Source organism: Loxodonta africana, chromosome 8 (assembly GCF_030014295.1).
Source record: "Loxodonta africana isolate mLoxAfr1 chromosome 8, mLoxAfr1.hap2, whole genome shotgun sequence".
NCBI lineage: Eukaryota > Metazoa > Chordata > Mammalia > Proboscidea > Elephantidae > Loxodonta > Loxodonta africana.
The window spans coordinates 127,874,534-127,893,281 of record NC_087349.1 but is presented as its reverse complement, the minus strand read 5'-3'; the positions used below and the strand labels follow the sequence as shown (position 1 = coordinate 127,893,281).

The 18,748-nt window shown below is 38.2% G+C and overlaps 1 protein-coding gene across 4 annotated transcripts in view; it reads left to right on the top strand.

Moving 5' to 3' along the window:
- NRG3 (neuregulin 3) overlaps window positions 1–18,748 on the top strand; it is a 1,465,063-nt gene that overhangs the window by 764,424 nt on the left and 681,891 nt on the right. The gene's annotated exons all lie outside the window — the stretch shown is intronic.

Genomic DNA, 18,748 nt, shown 5'->3' with positions numbered 1-18,748 from the left:
ATCATTCTTTTATTAACATATAGGAATCCAACTGATTTTTGTATGTTTATCTTGTATCCTGCTACTCTGCTGAATCTTTTTATTAGTTCCAGTAATTTTCTTGTGGAGTCTTTTGGGTTTCCTGCGTATAGAATCATATCATCTGCAAATAGGGATGGTTTTACTTCTTCCTTAGCAATTTGAATGCCCTTTATTTATTTATTTACTTATTGCTCTGGCTAGGACTTCCAGCACAATGTTAAATAGAAGTGGTGATAAAAGCATCCTTGTCTTGTTCCTGTTCTCACGGGAAATGTTTTCAGTCTCTTTCCATTAAGAATGATGTTGGCTCTTGTTTTTGTATAAAAAAAAAATTGTGTTGAGGGATTTCCCTTCTTATTTTATTAAGAGTTTTTATCAGGAGTAGGTGTTGGACTTTGTTAAATGTCTTTTCTGTGTCTATCAGTATGATCATGTGATTCTTTTATTTATGTGGTGGATTACGTTGATTGATTTCCTAATGTGGAACCATCCTTGCATAACTGGTATGAATCACACTTGGTCATGGTGTATTCTTTTTTTGATCTGATGCTGAATTCTATTGGCTAGAATTTTGTTTGAGAATTTTTGCATCTGTATTCATGAGAGATATTGGTCTGTAATTTTCTTTTTTTGTGGTATCTTTGCCTGGTTTTGGTATCAGGGTTATGCTGGCTTCATAGAATGAATTCAGAAGTATCCCTTCCTTTTCTGTGTTCTGAAATAATTTGAGTAGTGCTGGTGTAATTTCTTCTTTGATTGTTTGGTAGGATTCTGCAGTGAAGCTGTGTGGGTCAGGGCTTTTTTGTTGTTGAGAAGTTTTTTTTTTTTTTTTTTCACTCTCTTATTTTGTTATGGGTCTGTTCAGATTTTCAACATCATTTTGTGTTAGTTTGGGTAGGTAGTATGTTTCTAGAAATTTGTCCATTTCATCTAGGTTGTCATATTTGTTGGATTACAGTTTTTCATAATACTCTGTTTTCATCTTTTTTATTTCAGTTGGATCTGTTGTGATGTCCCCTGTTCCATTTCTTATTTGGGTTATCTGCGTCCTCTCCTATTTATCCTTTGTCAATTTGGCCAGGGATTTGTCAATTTTGTTGATCCGTTGGTTTTGTTGATCTTTATATTGGTTTTCTATTCTCTTTTTCATGTATTTCTGTTTGATCTTTATTATTTCTGTTCTTCTGGTGATTGTGGATTCCCTTGCTATTCTCTCTCTATTTGTTGGAGTTGTGTAGCTAATTTTTCGATTTTGTCCCCTTTTTTCTTTTTTGGTGTGTACATCTGTTGCTATAAATTGACTTCTGAGGACTGCCTGTATCCCAAAGGTTTTGGTATGATGTATTTTCATTCTCATTTGATTCTGGGAATTTTTGGATTCCATCTTTGATTTCTTCTATTTCCCAGTGTTTTTTAAGCAGGGTGTTATTCAGTTTCCATGTAATTGACTTTTTTTTTTTCCTTGTTCTTCCTTCGTCTATTTTGACGGTGCTGTGATCAGAGAAATTACATTGTATTGTAGCCTAAAATGTGGTCTGTTCTGGAGAACACTCCGTATGCTTTGGAGAATGTGTACTTTACAGCTTTTGGGTGGAGTGTTCTATATATGTCTATGAGGTCAAGTTGGCTGATTGTGTACTTTAGATCTTCTTTGAGTTTTCTTTCTAGAATGTCTGCCCTTTACTGAAAGTGGTGTGTTGAAGTCTCCTGCTATTATTGTGGAACTGTCAATTTCTCTTTTCAGTGCTGTTAGAGTTTGTTTTAGGTATTTTGGAGTTCTTTTGTTGGGTGCATAGATGTTTATTACGTTTATGTCTTCATGATGGATTGTCCCTTTAATCCTTACGTAGTGTCTTTCTTTGTCTTTTATGGTGAGGTTTGTTTTAAAGTCCATTTTATCTGAGATTAGTGTTGCCACTCCTACTCTTTTTTGGTAGCTGTTTGCTTGATATATTTTTTTCCATTCTTTGATTTTTTATTAAGTTCACATCTTTGTTTCCAAGGTGTGTCTCTTGTAGACAGCATATTTATGGATTCTGTTTTTTTTTTTTTTAATCTATTGTGTCACTCTCTGTCACTTTATGGGTGCATTTAGGCCATTTACATTCAGTGTATTATTGATAGGTGTGAGTTGATTGCTGTCATTTTGCAGTGATTTTTTTTTTTTTTTTTTTGTAGTGCTGATATTTTCTTTGTTCCTCTTACTGTCCTGTGTGTGGATTTTTTTTTTTTTTTTCATTTCTGTTGTGTTTGTGGATTCTATTTTTACTGAGACTAGGTTTTTCTTCTTTATTTTGGTGAGTAGGTTTGTTAACTTTCTTTGTTGTTACCTTGAAATTTACCCTTATCTTTCTAGGTTTGAACCAGTTTATTATTACTTGGTATCATGTTTCATTCTTCTACAATAGAAAGTTCTATACCTATACCATTTATTCCATCTTTTATTGTTCAGACGTTGTCCTTTGCAGATTAACCTCTCTGGTTCCCTGTTGTAAATCTTTTAGTTTTGAATAGTCATTGAGAGTTCATTTCCTAGGCTGGTATCTGGCTGGTGCAATCTTGTGTCCTAGACTCAGGTTGTCTTCTGATGTTTGTTCTCAAACCGAAGGACTCCCTTTAGTAATTCCTGTAAGTTTGGTTTGGTTTTCACATATCCCTTAATTTCTGTTTATCTGGAAATGTCCTAATTTCATCACCATATTTAAATGAGAGTTTTGCAGGATATATTAATCTTGGTTGGCAATTTTTTCCTTTTAAGGTTTTATGTACGTCACACCATTGTCTTCTTGCCTGCGTGGTTTCTACCAAGTAATCAGACCTTAGTTTTATTGTTTGCATGTGACTTTTGTTTTTCTTGAGCTCCTCTCAGGATTCTTTCTTTGTCTTTGACTTTATCGAGTACGATTATGATATGCCTTGGTAATTTTCTTTTGGGGTCTATCCTATATGGGGTTTGTTGAGCTTCTTGGATGGTCAGCTTTTCATCTTTCATGATATTAGGGAAGTTTTCTATCAGCAGTTCTTCAATGATCCTCTCTTTATTTTCTATTTTCTCCCCCTGCTCTGGAACTCCAAGCACATGTAAATTTTTGCTTTTGATTGTATCCCACAACGTTCTCAGGGTTTCTTCATTTTTCTTTGTTCTATTTTCCTCATTTTTCCTCAGACAAATTGGTATCCAAGTATTTGTCTTCACTTTCATTGAGCCTGTCTTCCATTGTTTCAGTCCTACTCCTCAGATCTTCTGACTCTGTGCCTTTCTGAAATCTTGTTGTTTATCTTTTGGATTTCTAATTGTTGTTTGTGTATGATTTCTAGTTGTGAATTTACTTTGACATTTTGTTTCTGTATTATTTTCCTCAATTTTTCCATAGTTTTGCCTGTATTTTCCATGATTTTGTCTGCCTTTTCCATGAATTTGTCTATTTTTTCCTCTGTTCTATCTGCTTCTTGCTTCAACTCTTGGATAACCCTGAATATTAGACATTCAAATTCCCTATCAGGTAGTTCTAGTGCCTTTTCTTCTTCTGGAAAGTCATCTGGTATTTTATTTTGGATGCCTATGGAACCATCCCATCCTGCCTTTTTTTTTTTTAATATGTTTTGATATGGTCTGCTATCTTTGGGGCATTCAGTAGCTATTTTCTTCATTTATTGATTGTAGTTATGTTTGTTTCACCCTGCTTTTTTGTTTTATTTGGTTATGTCTGTGCAGGCATGCTACGTGTTCTTTGTTGTTTGCTTGTCTGTGGGCATGGTAGTTTTCACCTCCTTGTCCAATGGACAGGGACAGTTACTCAGATCTGGTGCAGCAGGGCAGATCCAGCTAAAAGGGAGGGGTTGGGGTGAATTGTTTGTGGCATGTATTTTAGCGGACAGGGTAGGCCAGGGGTCAGTGCAAGGAAGGGCCTGGTAGGCCATGCCTGTGCTTCTTGAGAGTGTGATGTTCAACTCATGGTGCAGATAGGCAAGGGGGGGGGTTGATGTGTGGAGCTAAGTTGGATTTGGCAAAGAAGAGAGAGAGGAGAGAGAAACAGGAGCCAAGGCAAAAAAAAGAGTGCTGAGGGAGCCTACTGTTGTAGTGGAGAGAACAATTCAAACTGAGAACTGAAGAAAAACAAAAAGAAAAAAAGAGAGAGAGAAATAAATAAATAATAATAATAAAATGCCCCAGGGATTTCACCAGTGACTGAGCAAGTGACTCCCAGGCCTCAGTCACAGCCCACCTAGAAGGGGCATAGATGGCCCCAGAGCCAGGTCTTCAGGAGACAGTAAAATAAGAAAAGCAGAGAGATGAGAAATAAGAAACGAAGGAAAATAAAAAGAAAAAAAGAAAAATTAATTAAGAAAAAGAAGAAGAAATTCCCCCAGAGATCCCACTGATGACCAGGGCAGTGGATCCCAGGCCTCAGGGCACACTCTGTCTAGAAGAGGGGGAAATGGCACATAGCACCAGGTATTCAGGAGAGAGGAAAAGGAAAGTAGAGAGAGATGAGAAGCTGAGAAATGAAGTAAAGCAAAAAGGAAAAAGAAAAAAATAATAATAAAAAGAAAATTTAAGAAAAAAATAAAAGCCCCTAGGGGTCCCACCAACACGGCTTCACAGACTGGGGAAGTGGCTCCAAGCCATGCAGTACAGCCCTGCTAGAAGGGGCAGAGATGGCACACAGTGCCAGGTATTCAGGATATAGGAAAGAAGGTAAGCAGAGAGAGATGAGACACCAATACATGAAGAAAAACAAAAAGAAAAAGAAAGAAAACAAACAAGTAACAAACAAAAAAGGGCCCCAGGGATCCCACCAGAGTGGCAGCATGAACCAAGAAGTAGTTCTCCAGCTGAGCAGCACTTCACAGCCTGTCAAGAAGAAGCAAAGATGGTACACAGAGCCAGGTATTTGAGAGAAAGGAGAGGGAGTAGGTGAGAGACAAGGAAGAAACCAAAAGACACCAAAAAAAAAAAAAAAAAAAAAAGCAACAACAGCAACAAAGAAATGGCACTGAAGGAGCCAGCTGGTGTGGATGGGGCCTGTGCCTCCTGGCAGAGTGACCTCAGCCCACTGGGAAGTGGCAGAGGCCAAGCAGAGGAAAGAATGGTGAGGGGGTGGACAAATATGTATTGCTGGTTACCTGATGTTCTGTCTTCTTCTGGGAGCTCCATGAAGATGCTTTCCCTTACTTCCGGCCTGCTGATCTCCGACAGAGTACAAGATGGTGAATCCATGCTTCGTTAGGTGACAAGGGACATCCACTCCGTGTCTCCTCGCTCTCTGTTCTCTATCAGTTTCTTATTCCATTTGGTGCTTGACCGAGTTCTTTATTTCTTCATTTGATGCTTAGGATTCCAGGACTGATGGTTGTCTCTGTTTTACTTAGTTTTTTGGGGCCTTTACGGTGGAGGGAAGGTGTGGTGCTTCTGTCTATAGCACCATGTTGGCTCCAGCTCCTTGCTGTAAGGACCTTTTACAGTATGGATGAGATGATGTGTCTACAGCATCTTGAACAATGACTGGAATACTAAGCATAGTTAGCCCTACTATGAATCAAGTACAGTGTATGCAATAACCATGCTGTTCAGGTGCTGGAGTAGCTATAGATCATATGCTATGAACTGACCTCGAGTGCCACTGGGACCACTATTTCTTATGATCTAGTGAAGGGCCTAGAAGAACTCAACACCCCAGCTGTGTACCCACCGTGACCCCCCTTTATCCAAATGACCTTATAAGTCTCTAATACCCTGACTGAATCCAAAGAGGAACTCATTTTTTAGATAAACTTGACAAAAGATATATCCTTAAATGAATTGCCTACTTATGATTTTTAAAACACTCCTATACAAATTGATTACGATGTATGTTTGAATTATTCAAGAAATAGGATGTCAACAATTTCTTAGCTATTTTTAGCATCAGGTACCAAGACCAAGACAGCTCTGCTTTTGAATATTAATTTGACTAATTTGGGATGTTAGGCTATTTAGTATGGTAAGCACATACACAGAGTAGTAGGATTTTTGAAGGGTAATCTAATCAGAAAGACAGCATTTAGCATTTCTTTAAAATGTAACAGTTATCCTAAAGTCTCAAAAAGAATATTTAGCAACCCGCTAAGAACAAGATACCCTTTGCCAAGGAGTTGATTCTGACTCATAGTGACCCTGTAGGACAGAGTAGAACTGCCCCATACGGTTTCCAAGGCTGTAAATCTTTAAGGAAGCAGGCTGCCACAACTTTCTCATGTAGAGGCTGGTGGGTTTGAATTGCTAAGCTTTCATTTAGCAGATGAGCCCTTAACCACTGCACTACCAGATTTCCTTAAAAGCAAGGTACCCAAAGTAAAGTATAAATGAGTATAAAAGAAAATGTTGGGAAAATTTCTAGAAAGAATCAGTGCCAGGTTGTTTTGTTTTGATTTATTTGTTGTTGTTTTTCCATATATGTGTGTATATATATAATGAGATACCCATATATCTATATGCGTGTAGATGTATAGATATCTCCTATATGTATTTATTTGGGGCCCTGGTGGCATAGTGGTTAAAGAGCTTGGCTACTAAACAAAAGGACAGCAGTTCAAATCCATCATCCGCTCCTTGGAAACCCTATGGGAGCTGTTCTACTTTGTCCTATAGGGTCACAATGAGTTGGAACCGACTTGACTGCAATGAGTCTTTTTTTTTTTTTTTTTTTACATATATATAGTCAGAGTGAGTTTTTTAAGAATTGTGTAAGTCAGCATATAAGCCAGGAATTTCATCTTCCTGTAAATGGATTTAAGGTAAATACCAGAAAGTGGATTTGTGGATTCAAAATTTTCAATAAAAATTTATGTCTTCATTGGGTGGAGTGAGTAAGTCTAGTACATGCTTTCCATTTTTTTTTCATTTTAATTGTTTGACTATTTGTGTGTTTATCTTCATCCTCAAAACTAACATGGGTGACACTATTATTATTCTCTTCTTATGGAGTTATAATGTAGAGAGCCAGAGACATGATGAAAAGTGCTAGAATGTAAGGCAGCCTTCTAACACTACAGGCCCATGCTCTTGGCATCACTAGCTATGCCAGCTTTGCAAATCTGAGGAGACATGCGTTGTTGTTGTTATTAGTTGCCTTCAAGTCAGCCCCCAATTTATGGTGACCCCATGAACAATTCAGTGAAACACTGCTCAGTCCTGCACCATCCCCATAGCTGGTTGTGGGTAAGACAATCGTGACCCATAGGGTTTTCATTGGCCGACTTTTGGAAGTAGATTTCCAGGCCTTTCTTCCTAGTCCATCCTAGTCTGGAAGCTCTGCTTAGCATGGTAGCAACACACAAGCCTTTACCGACAAACAGGTGGTGTCTGCACATGAGGTGCACTAGCTGGGAGTCAAATTCAGACCTTCCTTGTGGAAGGTGAAAATTCTACCACTGAACAATCACTGCCCTCTTGCTGAGCAATACAAACACATATTTAAAAAAAAAATAGTGACCAGTGAGCACATTCCAGAATCCAGACTCCAGGAGAAGCATGCTAGGAGGCCATTGTTAATTTGAGTATTCATGTAACTCCTTATCTAGGCTTTATATTCCAAGGTGATTACAGTTACTATATATGGCTTATTATAAAAAGAAAGAGCAGGTGCCTCTGTCTTAGTGATTTATTTTTTTTTATAAGTTGTAAGAACAAACAGATGAACTATAGAACCTAACAGGGACATTCCCTGTCAGATTCCTCTGGGTGTCTTGTGAAAATCTCGCACATTGAATTTTCAAGTCTAATTTCTGGAACTTGGAATGACATTTCAGTATATTATGGTTGTGGTCAATATATTGATTGTAGCTTGTTCAGGATCATGATAATTAAAAATCACCTGATGAATACAGTAATTATTCGGCAGATAATTCACAAGATTTTCCTATATAACAAAGCCCTAACTATTGTATTTTACATGCAGTAACTATTGAAAATAAATGACATTATATAAATCATTTAAATATACGTGATGGGAATGGGAACCTATTCTTGGTTATTTGTAGCAAGAGTCTAGGTGCATAATAATTCGAACTCATGGCAGGTAAGGGTTGTTTAGAAGCCATCAATATGTGCCAATGCATACATCACACTGGGGAAGGAGAACTCCCGTTCTTGAACACCTTATATGTACCCAATGGATCATACACACAACCTCATGTAATATTCGCAAATGTTTTCAGATGTGGAAACTAAAACCTACAGAGGACATGTAACTTGCTAAAGATCCCACAGGTAGCAGTAGAACTGAGCTTGGAATGGGTCTGCCCATCTCCAAATAAAATTTAAATAACCCCCAATTAAATTACTTTGATTAAATTGTGAAAACCCTATCTTATTTATTTGTTTATCTATCAACCTGTGTATCACACAGCACACATAAAACCAATCTCTTTTTATCCCCCTCTGCCTATGTTATATGTAAGATGGTAGTTCTTCTAACTTTAGTTTGAACAGATAAAACCTCTCTTGAGTAATTTCCTTTTGGAAGTGCTGTCCTCTGGGAGCAGGGATGGTTTTGCGGTTGCAAGAAGAAACAGCCTTCAAAGGGGAAGCTGCCTCCAAGATGGGATCCTTCATTCTAAACCCAAGGTCTGTGAATCGGTACCTGGGACAGCTTGACAGCTGTGCTTCAGGTGGAGGAACACACAAAATTTTGGGAGTTAAGGGTAGTATCTCTTTTATTATTATTATTTTTTTAATGAAAATCTTCACTAGCACAGGATCACAAATATTTGGAAAAAATATTTAGATTAAAGCCACTATCCCATTGTCCTTATCTTGAATTATGATTTTTTTTTAGAAAGAATCCTTCAGTGTTGAACTCTTCACTATCCGCATCCCTAATATGTAGGTAGGTCTAAACAATAATAACTGTGACTATTATTTACTCTGTATAATGTGAATTATCTCAGTTTATACTCACACCAACCACATAAGTATTATAAACCCCATTTACATATGTGATAACTGAGATCTAAAAAAGCTCATCCGCTTGTCCACATTTATGCAACTTGTGTGATTCAAATTGAATTTGGATTCAGATCTGGTTGACTCAGAAACTGGTGCTTTACTGATTCAGTTTTCTCACTCTCTTTCTCCACATATTCCCATGTAGTGGATTCCCTCATCAGATCCCTCTATATGTTCTTAGAGATATATTGAGAAGGGAAATAGTCTAACAAACTATTTAAAAAAAAAAAAATCATTGCCACCTAGTTGATTCTGACTGATAGTGATCCTACAGGATAGAGTAGAACTGCCCTCTTCTAAGAGTAGAACCGAAGCAGACTGCCACATCTTTCTCTCACGGAGTGCCTGGTGGGTTCGAACAGAGGATCTTTCACTTAGCAGCTGAGCAGTTATCCACCATGCCACCAGAGCTCCTTAATGATGTATACCAGGGGCATTTAACCTTTGCTCTGCCTGGTACTGCAGTGGCAGCACACTCAACAGGACATTGACCACCATGGCTGGGGAACCAGAGCCTGAGTCACGGGCGAGTGGGCAGAGGCTGAGGATGCAAAGGCATTGTTAGAAGTGAAACAACACTCTAAGCCAAATAAATAGCCCCAGGAGAGCATGTACGTACGGTGTTGTCACAACCAGAGACCTGAGCCTGGGCCATCAGTCAAAGGGTGAGCCTGAAACTGATCGTCTAGAAGACGCCCAGTCAAAGAATTGGGATTTAAGTCTGAGACAGGATAGGGTAAAACAAAAAGAAAATTACATTTATTATGAGCCTGGTGTATGCCAGGTATCATGCTGGGAAATTCATTTACACAATTTTAATTCAATTCCCACCAGAGATGAATTACCTAATAAGCAAGGTACACACAAACTTACTTGTGCTTACTAATCTGTAGTGTACAATTTCACCTGTTCATTATCACATCCTAGTATAGCCTAGAAAATCCTATGGAGCAGTTATACTGTGACATATTTGGTTATTGCGAGTTGAAATTGACTCCATGGCACCTAATAACAACAGTAACTTTATATCTCTAAACCAAAATAAAACAACAACAAAACAGACCCATTGTCATCAAGTTGATTCTGATTCATGGCGACCCTATAGGACGGAGTAGAACTGCCCCATAGGATTCTCAAGGAGTGGCTCGTGGATTTGAACCACCAACGTTTTGATCAGCAGCCTGTCTTAGTCATCTGGTACTCTAATGACAGAAATACCACAAGTGGATGGTTTAACAAAGAGAAGTTTATTTCCTAGCAGTAAAGTAGGCTAACAGTCCAAATCAGCATAAGCTCCAGGGGAAGGTTTTCTCTCTCTGTCATCTCTGGAAGAAGGTCTTTCTCATCAATCCTTTCCAGGACTAGGAGCTTCTTCTTGCAGGAACCCTGGGTCCGAAAGATGTGCTCTGCTCCTGGCACTGTTTTCTTGGTAGTATTAGGTCCCCCACTCTTTGCTTGCTTCCCTTTCATCTCTTGTAAGATAAAAGGCAGTACAAGCCACACTGCATGGCAACTCCCTTTATGTTGGATCAAGGATGTGACCTGAGCAAGTGTGTCTCACCCTAACTCTTTTTAACTACAGGCAGAGATTATGATTTATAATGCATAGGAAAATCACAAAATGGAGGACAACCACACAATACTGGAAATCATGGCCTAACCAAGTTGACCCATATTTTCCGGAGACACAATTCAATCCATGACACAGCCCTAGCTCTTAACCACTGTACCACCAGGGCTCCTTTATATGTCTACTTGAGTGCAAATTAAATATTTCAAACTCAACTTTTCCAATGCTAAGTTCCTGTTTTTTTAATCCCAAAACTTGCTTCATCAGCAGCCTTTTCTATCTCAAGAATCTATTCACTTATTACTTTTATTGCTATCAAACTTGGTTTTAGCCATTAGTATCTTTTGCCTAAATCAGAAAGCCCATTGCCCTTGAGTCGATTCTGACTCATGTCTTGCCTAGATTATTTAAAATAAATAATTAAAAAATAAATACTAAATCAGTGTCCCTGCTTTAGACTTTATCTGTCTATAGTCTATTTTCAGTTGGCAGCCAGTGACCAAAACATAAGTCAGTTCATGCCACTCCTGTGCTCAAAACCCAGCTCGGAATTTCACTCAGAGAAAAAGTTGAAGTACTTACAATGGAGTACCTTTGCTCTTTTTTCTTTCTCTCTTCCCTTGCTTTTTCTACTTTAGTATCCCTCACTCTCCTGCCGCAGGACCTTGGCTTTCAAAGTTCCTTCTAGTTGGGCTATTCTTCCTCCAGCTTTACTAACTACCTCATGCCTTTCAAGTCTTTACTCATATTTTATATTGTCAGTGATTCCTACCCTGAGCAGTCTATCCCTGCAAATTTCCCACCGTTTTGCTCAATTTACTAATCTTGCTTGCCTTCTTCTTATTTTTTCACATTTTTTCATAGGTTGTATCACCTTCTAACACACTGGATACTTTACTTATTTAGCTGGGTTATTGTTTATTGTCCGACTTTCTCCACCAAACTGTAAGTTCCACAAGGGCAGAGATTTGGGGCCTTTCTCTTTGGTATATTTCAAGTACCTACAATAGTGCCTAGACTTAGTAGTCCTCAGAGCCTACTTGATGAATGAGTGAAGGAAAGGAAGGATGAAGCAGACCTTTTCTAGTTATATTAACTTTGTAGAAACTTACAGTTTTTTTTTTTCTGAAGTATCTATGGTCACAATAGTTTTGTCCTATTATTTACAGATCCTTAGACTCTTAGCTGTTTAACAGAGGTGTAGCAGGAGGCAGGACAGAGGTGGGTACTTGCTCCTGAGCACAAGCCCAGGGCAAGTGGGTGCCAGACAAAGTGTGGAATGACATGCCTCGGCTCTACAAATATGAAAGTCACCTGACTGAGGCAGCGCGGGACAAGAAGGGGGAAAACATTTCTGTTGATGTCACAGCTATCAACGTCTATTCATCTTGAACTTGGAGGGGGAGGCTCTCTTAGTTATCTAGTGCTGCTGTAGCAGAAATACCATAGGTAGATGGCTTTAACAAACAGAAGTATATTCTCCCACAGTCTAGTAGGCTAGAAGTCAAAATTCAGGATGTCAGGTCCATGGGAATGCTTTCTCTGTCAGCTCTGGAGGAAGGTCGTTGTCATCAATCTTCCCCTGGACTAGGAGCTTCTCCCTGCAAGAACCCTGGATCTGAAGGACACTGCTCCTGGTGCTGCTTTCTTGGTAAGTATAAGGTTCTCCACTCTTCTTGCTTCCCTTCTTTTTATCTCTTGTAAGATAAAAGGTGGTACAGGCCATACCCAGGAAAACTCCCTTTACTTTGGATCAGGGATGTGATCTTAGTAAGGGTATTACAATCCCACCCTAATCCTCCTTAACATAAAATTGTAATCACAAAATGGAGGACAACCACACAATACTGGGAATCATGGCTAACCAAGTTGACACACATTTTTGGGGGACACAATTCAATCCATGACAACTGCCAACTTAGAGATTGCCCCTGGGTGAGCATTACTCTTGGTAGGCCCGTGCGATCTAACTAAAATCTTGTGTCCTCTCTATTAGTCATAGGTTTATGCAAATTTATTTCAGGCTGCGTATATATCACCAAGCAGTTCAATGGTATTGATCTCTGCTGCCATTTACTATGGTTGGTCAGTGATCAACATCAGGGAAAGCCCTGACTCAGCTTTTACTTGTGTGCCTTCTGGCTTGTAAATAAGGAAGAATGTCCTTTAGCATTAGCTTTATTTCTGCAAACTCAGGAGCCTTCCTCTAGCTCCTAAATGTCACAAGATACCTATCTCTTTTTCCTTTGCTTTGGCTAAGGAAATGAAAGGACTTTAAAATCATTGAGATCTCAGGGAGCATCAGAATCATTTCTAAGTATTTTCTTCAAATTTACTATAATTGCTCTGAGATGAATACCTTCTTACAACAGCGAAGCCTAGTCTTTCTAGGATTCTTTGAAAACTGTATTTCCATAATTCGATCTTCATGGACGGTGAATCTATCTGTCACAGTCAGCTGTCCTTTCACTCTTTGAGTGTACTCGCATTTACCCGTATCAAGCTCTATTTGTCTATCAGTTCCAAAACTCTTGATAATTTCCAATTGCCCATGGCGTTGAATTTGAAGGTTGACATGGATCATCCATTCTTTCCAGAATGGCAAATAGCTTTACACGGTGATCCTCACATTTTATCTTAATTTCTTGGCAAATGTTAATTTAATTTTCTGCTAAATGGCTTCAATCTCATGCAGAACCAAAGTCAACTAAATGTCTCTCAGAAATACTCCCTGTCTTGTCAGGATAATTCTTTCTCCCATTTAAATGAAAATTAAGTAACAGTCGGTGATTTTTTTAACATCACCAACATAAATCATCAACATAATTGCTAATGTCGTTGTGACCTACTGAAAAAACCTTTAGCTGAATTTCTCACCAGGCTCAGAATGGTTATGTAAATTTGTTTATTTACTTATTTATTGTAATTTAGATGAAGGTTTACAGGACAAACTAGCTTTTCATTAAACATTTAGTACACATATTGTTTTATGACATTGGTTAACAACCCCATGACCTGTCAACAATCTCCCTTCTCAACCTTGCGTTCCCTATTACCAGCTTTCCTGACCCTCCCACCTTGCCCCTAATGCTGGGTGCCCATTTAGTTTCCTTTTGTTTTATGGGCCTGTCTAATCTTTGAATGAAGGGTGTACTTCAGGAACGACTTCATCACTAACCTAAAAGAGTGTCTAGGAGCCATACTCTCAGGGTTTCTCCATCCTCTGTCAGGCCAGTAACTCTGGTCTTTTTTTGTGGGTTAAATTTTATTCTACAGTTTTCTCCAGCTCTGTGTAAGTTTATTTTTTAGGAGAAGTTCTTAGAAACCTAATGTAGACTAAAAGAAACTTAGAGCTACAAACAGTCTTAGATATTATTGGAGTCCTGGTGGCGCAGTGGTTAAGACCTATAGCTGCTAACCAAAAGGTCAGTAGTTCAAATCCACCAGCTGCTCCTTAGAAACCCTAAGGGGTAGTTCTACTCTGTCCTATAGTCTGAATCAACTCAATGGCAGTGGATTTTGGTTTTTATTGCCGAGTTCACTCATGACAGTGTTTGCAAATAGGGAAATTGATGCTCAGAAAGGAGAGATGTATGCATGAAATCACATTGGACAACTTTGCACAGACCTGACCCACGAACCTTGGTCTTTGGACTTAGCTCAGTAAATTCCTGAAATTATATGAAATTGCTGGAAAGTATGTGCTGAAGGATATCTTTTTTGAGGATGGTGTCCCTAAGTAGCTTATCAAAATTATCAGTAATATCCCAAAAATAAAGCAACAGGATCCACTTTGCTTTTACAGATTAAAATGGTCCCTTTTTTACATTTAATCCCAGGATTCATGTAAAACTAAACTGAGCTTTGTATTCAGTTTCAGAAAATAGCAACTCCTTCCTCACTAAAGAACATTGATGTATTAGTTGGGCATCACCCACAGGGCATTAGATCGTTGTGACTTCAGCATTCTCTGAGAACAAGCACAGTCCTTGGAGCAAAATGCTAAATATATTTCCAGGTGGCTGGCGGCGATGTGAGAAAGCATCTGGGATTTAGTATCTCAGAATAGAAAAGCGAATGTATTACATCTTCAGCTGACTTGATTTACCTTTCCTCTACAAAATATGCAATTAATGAAATGGAGAAAAGACACACATTATAATTAAAAAAAAAAAAAAATTGAAGTACAATCTCCCTTCCAAAAAAAAAAGAGAAGAATACGGGTTTTGAAACGGTAGGATGTATGTTAAGTATATCTATCCATCTATCTGTCTGTCTATCCAGTACGCGTGTGTTGTGTGTGTATATATATATATATAATAGTTCCAGGACACCCCACGGATACCAAAGTTTGTGGATGCTCATGTATTTTATATAAAATGGTGTAATACTTGCATGTAACCTATGCACATCCTCTTGTATACTTTAAATCACCTCTAGATTACTTATAATACCTAAAAAAAACCCCAAAACCCATTGCCATCCAGTCGATTCCAACTCATAGCGACCCTATAGTATAATACCTAATACAGTGTAAATGCTATGTCTATCGTTATTATACTGTATTGTTTAGGGGATAATGACAAGAAAAAAAAAAAAAAGAGTGCAAACAACACAAGTAGTGAAGGGAGGAGACTCAAGGCAAACACTGCTCAAACAAATGACCGGCGTTTGGCTAAATCCACAGATGTGGAACCCGAGGGTACAAAGGACTGACTGTACACATATGTGTTAAAAAATAATTAAAACTTAAATAAATTGAAAGATAAGTATTATTCTGAATAGTCATTCCATACTATCGCAGGGAGTTATTTTGTCTCTAAAAACAAGTGGCCCAAATAAAAAATAAACCTTTGAATTAGTTCAAAACAATAATAAAATATTTGATTGTTTCATAATTTAATAAAAAAAATTGCAAATTTGTGGAGGGCTTGAGTTTCCTTACATGATTTACCCGTTGTTGTCAAGTTGATTCCAACTCACAGCCACCCTATAGGACAGGGTAGAAGAGCTCCAGAGTTTTCCAAGGAGCAACTTTTAACCACTGTGCCACCGGGGTTTCCTACATGATTTAGAAAATTAAAAAGAATCTTTCCAAAGATTGGAGATTTCAAAGAAGATTTAAATATATATATTTTTTCTTAGTGAATATAAGTTTCCGTGGCGACTAAATAGTTAATGGTTACTAAATTAACATTAAAAAGTTAAAAAAAAAAAAAAAAGTAGCTGCTAAAACAATTGGCCTTCTACTCACCTGCAGCCATGAGACCTCTTGAAATTTAAATTGAGGAAGCCTGGAGTTTTTGCATTAAATCATGAGGCAATGGTTTGGCTGTTTACTACTTTTTTCTATCAGGAAAAAGACAAATTTACAATGCTGTAGGGCAACTTTTGGTGGGAAAAAAAAGTCAACGTTTTTTGCAGTTTGAATCAGGCGTTTTTATGGTTAAGTTTTGGTTTTGTGGGTACGAAAAAAATCCTTAAAATCAAAGTAAGATGCCTGTTACTAATTTTTCCTTGAGATATATATATATATATATATATATATTTTTTTTCTCCTTCCAGTACAGGTATATGTGTGTATATGTGTATGCTTGTGTGTGAGAGAGAAAAGTTGGATATTATCGTTAAAACTTTGTTTCCTTTCCTTAATATATAAGAAAACTGATTTTTAAAATAAATTATCAAATATGCAGAGATGTGGTATATTGAAAAAGCACTGATACTCTGTTTTCTCACGAAATCCATACCTCTGAGAAGGACACTTCTTTCTAAGCCCCATTTTCCACCAGTAAATGAAGAAACTGAACTGGCTTTTAAGACCCTTTGTTAATAACCAGTGTTAAAAATAAAATTTTCACAATTTTAAATTTGCACATGAGCTCATAAGCTTTATTTTATAGTTCATGAACTGAGGAAAGTCTGGTCCAAACGTCAGAACAGAGTCCCAAAGTGCGAAACGGGAGGAAGGCTTCTGTAAGGCAGGTAAATAGTCCTGACTGGCTAGCTTTGGTTTCTGTTTCTAGTAGCGTCAACTGATTGACTTGGATTTCAGCTGCTGGGAAACCTAGGCATTTACGTGAAATGGAAACTTAGGTTTTGGGTTGCTACCTTGGGGCTCAGTGCAAGTGACTTCACTTTGGGTGAAGCTTAGTCAGGTTATCACCAGCGTTTCTATTACCGATTTGCTACTATACTAAAATTGTAAGTGTCCTCTACCGTTTTTGGAACAGAAATACTATGTTTTTTTATTTTTTGTGATCCAAAATATCGTTTTCAGCGGAGACCTTGGCAACTAAGAATGTGTTTATTGTAAACCTACAAGACTCAGAGATGGGCTGATCCCTGCTCTTTTTTAGTCAGGGCTTTGAACTGTCGTCACCCTGAGTTGACCCCCTTTGACCAGGTTTTTCAGTTGGGAAAAGACCAAGCTTGGTTTTGATTCCAGTTCCTAAGGATCAGCAAAGAGAACTTTACCATACTTGATCCAGTTCCATCCCACATCTTTTCCCCTTCATTTCCTTCCCATCCTTCTCTCCCATTTGCTCCTCCCTTCCAATTTTTTTTTTTTTTTTTCCCAATTGCCTCACCAAGTCTCACTGCTCAAAAGTCAAGGTCAGAAGAATCTGCCATCTTCACTGGCCTCCTAGTGCTGTTGTCAATAGTCTGGGAAAGGACCATGCCTACTGGTTGATCTAGATCTTGTAAGACAGCAATCTTACACAACCGGAGAGCTGTTACGGATGCCCCTCCTCCCTCCGCCGGAGTACTTGCTGTAACCCTAACTTCTATACCTGTGCATATAATTCTGTTTGGAAATAGGGTTCACTTTGTTATGTTAATGAGCCCCATCAATACAGGGAGTGTTCTAAACCTAATCACTTCTGAGTTATAAGGAGCAGCACAGACAGAGACAAGCAAACACAAAGTGGGGAAGACAGATGCCACATGAAGATTTCCAAGGAACTAAGGAACTCCAAGGCTACAAAAGCTGAAAGAGACAAAGATCTCCCCCCACAGCCTGGCAATTGCCTAAGACTCAGTCCCTGAAGTTGGTCTCACAGCCACCTGAACTGTGAGAAAATACATTTCTGTTCTTTAAAGCCACCCACTTGGGGCATCTGTGTTATAGCAGCACTAGGAAACTAAGACAGAGGACTTCTCTTAGAAAAAAAGGAAACAAAATGGTTAATACAAAGCAAGACACAGGGTGTTGGAAGCAGCCCCAATCAGCTGAGACGCCAGATGAGCCCAGCTGATGGAACACCAGCTTCCTGTTAAATCCACCTCTGGCCCCTGTTGTCCCTTTGCCCACCCTTGTCTGTCTCAGTGCTTCAGCCCAGAGGAGAAGACCCAAAGAGCTGGTGTTCTACCACTTTCTCTTGGTGGGGGTTGGGGTGGGGTGGTGAGATAAAAACACCCTCACTGAGTTCTTGCTAAAGAATGCAAGACTACTTTGAAGACAACAGAGGACAATTGATAAGCCTTTATTTTCCTTCTTAATTAGAATTTACTGAATTTCATGAAAGTTAAGAGATGCTTAGAATACAGGCTCAGATATGGTCTCTATGACAAGATGTCCTCATGAACAACATTTTAGCATTAGAATTATGCATAAATTTATACATTTTGAATAACATTTTGTTTTTTTTTATAGAGGAGACATGTAAGTTCAATTTTAGGCTCATGGAATAGTAGTTAGTGATAAAATTTGAACAAGAAATAAGAGTGAGAAAAAAAGCAAATGATCTCTAATAAGCATCACTCAATGTCACTGAAAGGCAAAATGACAGGGTCAGCATTCACATTTCACAAGTCTGGTAATAACACCACTATAATCCACACAGCCGCACTGGATGTGTTATGATATTCTATTTCTGGAAGAGTCGGCTTTTCTTTAGATAAGGTGTTCTTCCTTTTCTATTTGAAAGTTATGTGTATTCATTTAAAAATATATATTAAAAAGAGAATTATAAAAACCATTGCCCATATTCCCAGCACTCACTATTGACATGGTTATTTTCTTCCAATTTTTATTGTCTATATTGGTATTTACTTGTCATGTTTCAGAATGTACTGTAGGTATATTTTATCCTGTTTTATTCCCTTTACACATTCCCATGCTACCATAACTTCATTGTAAATAACCTTTTTGTGGACATTTACCT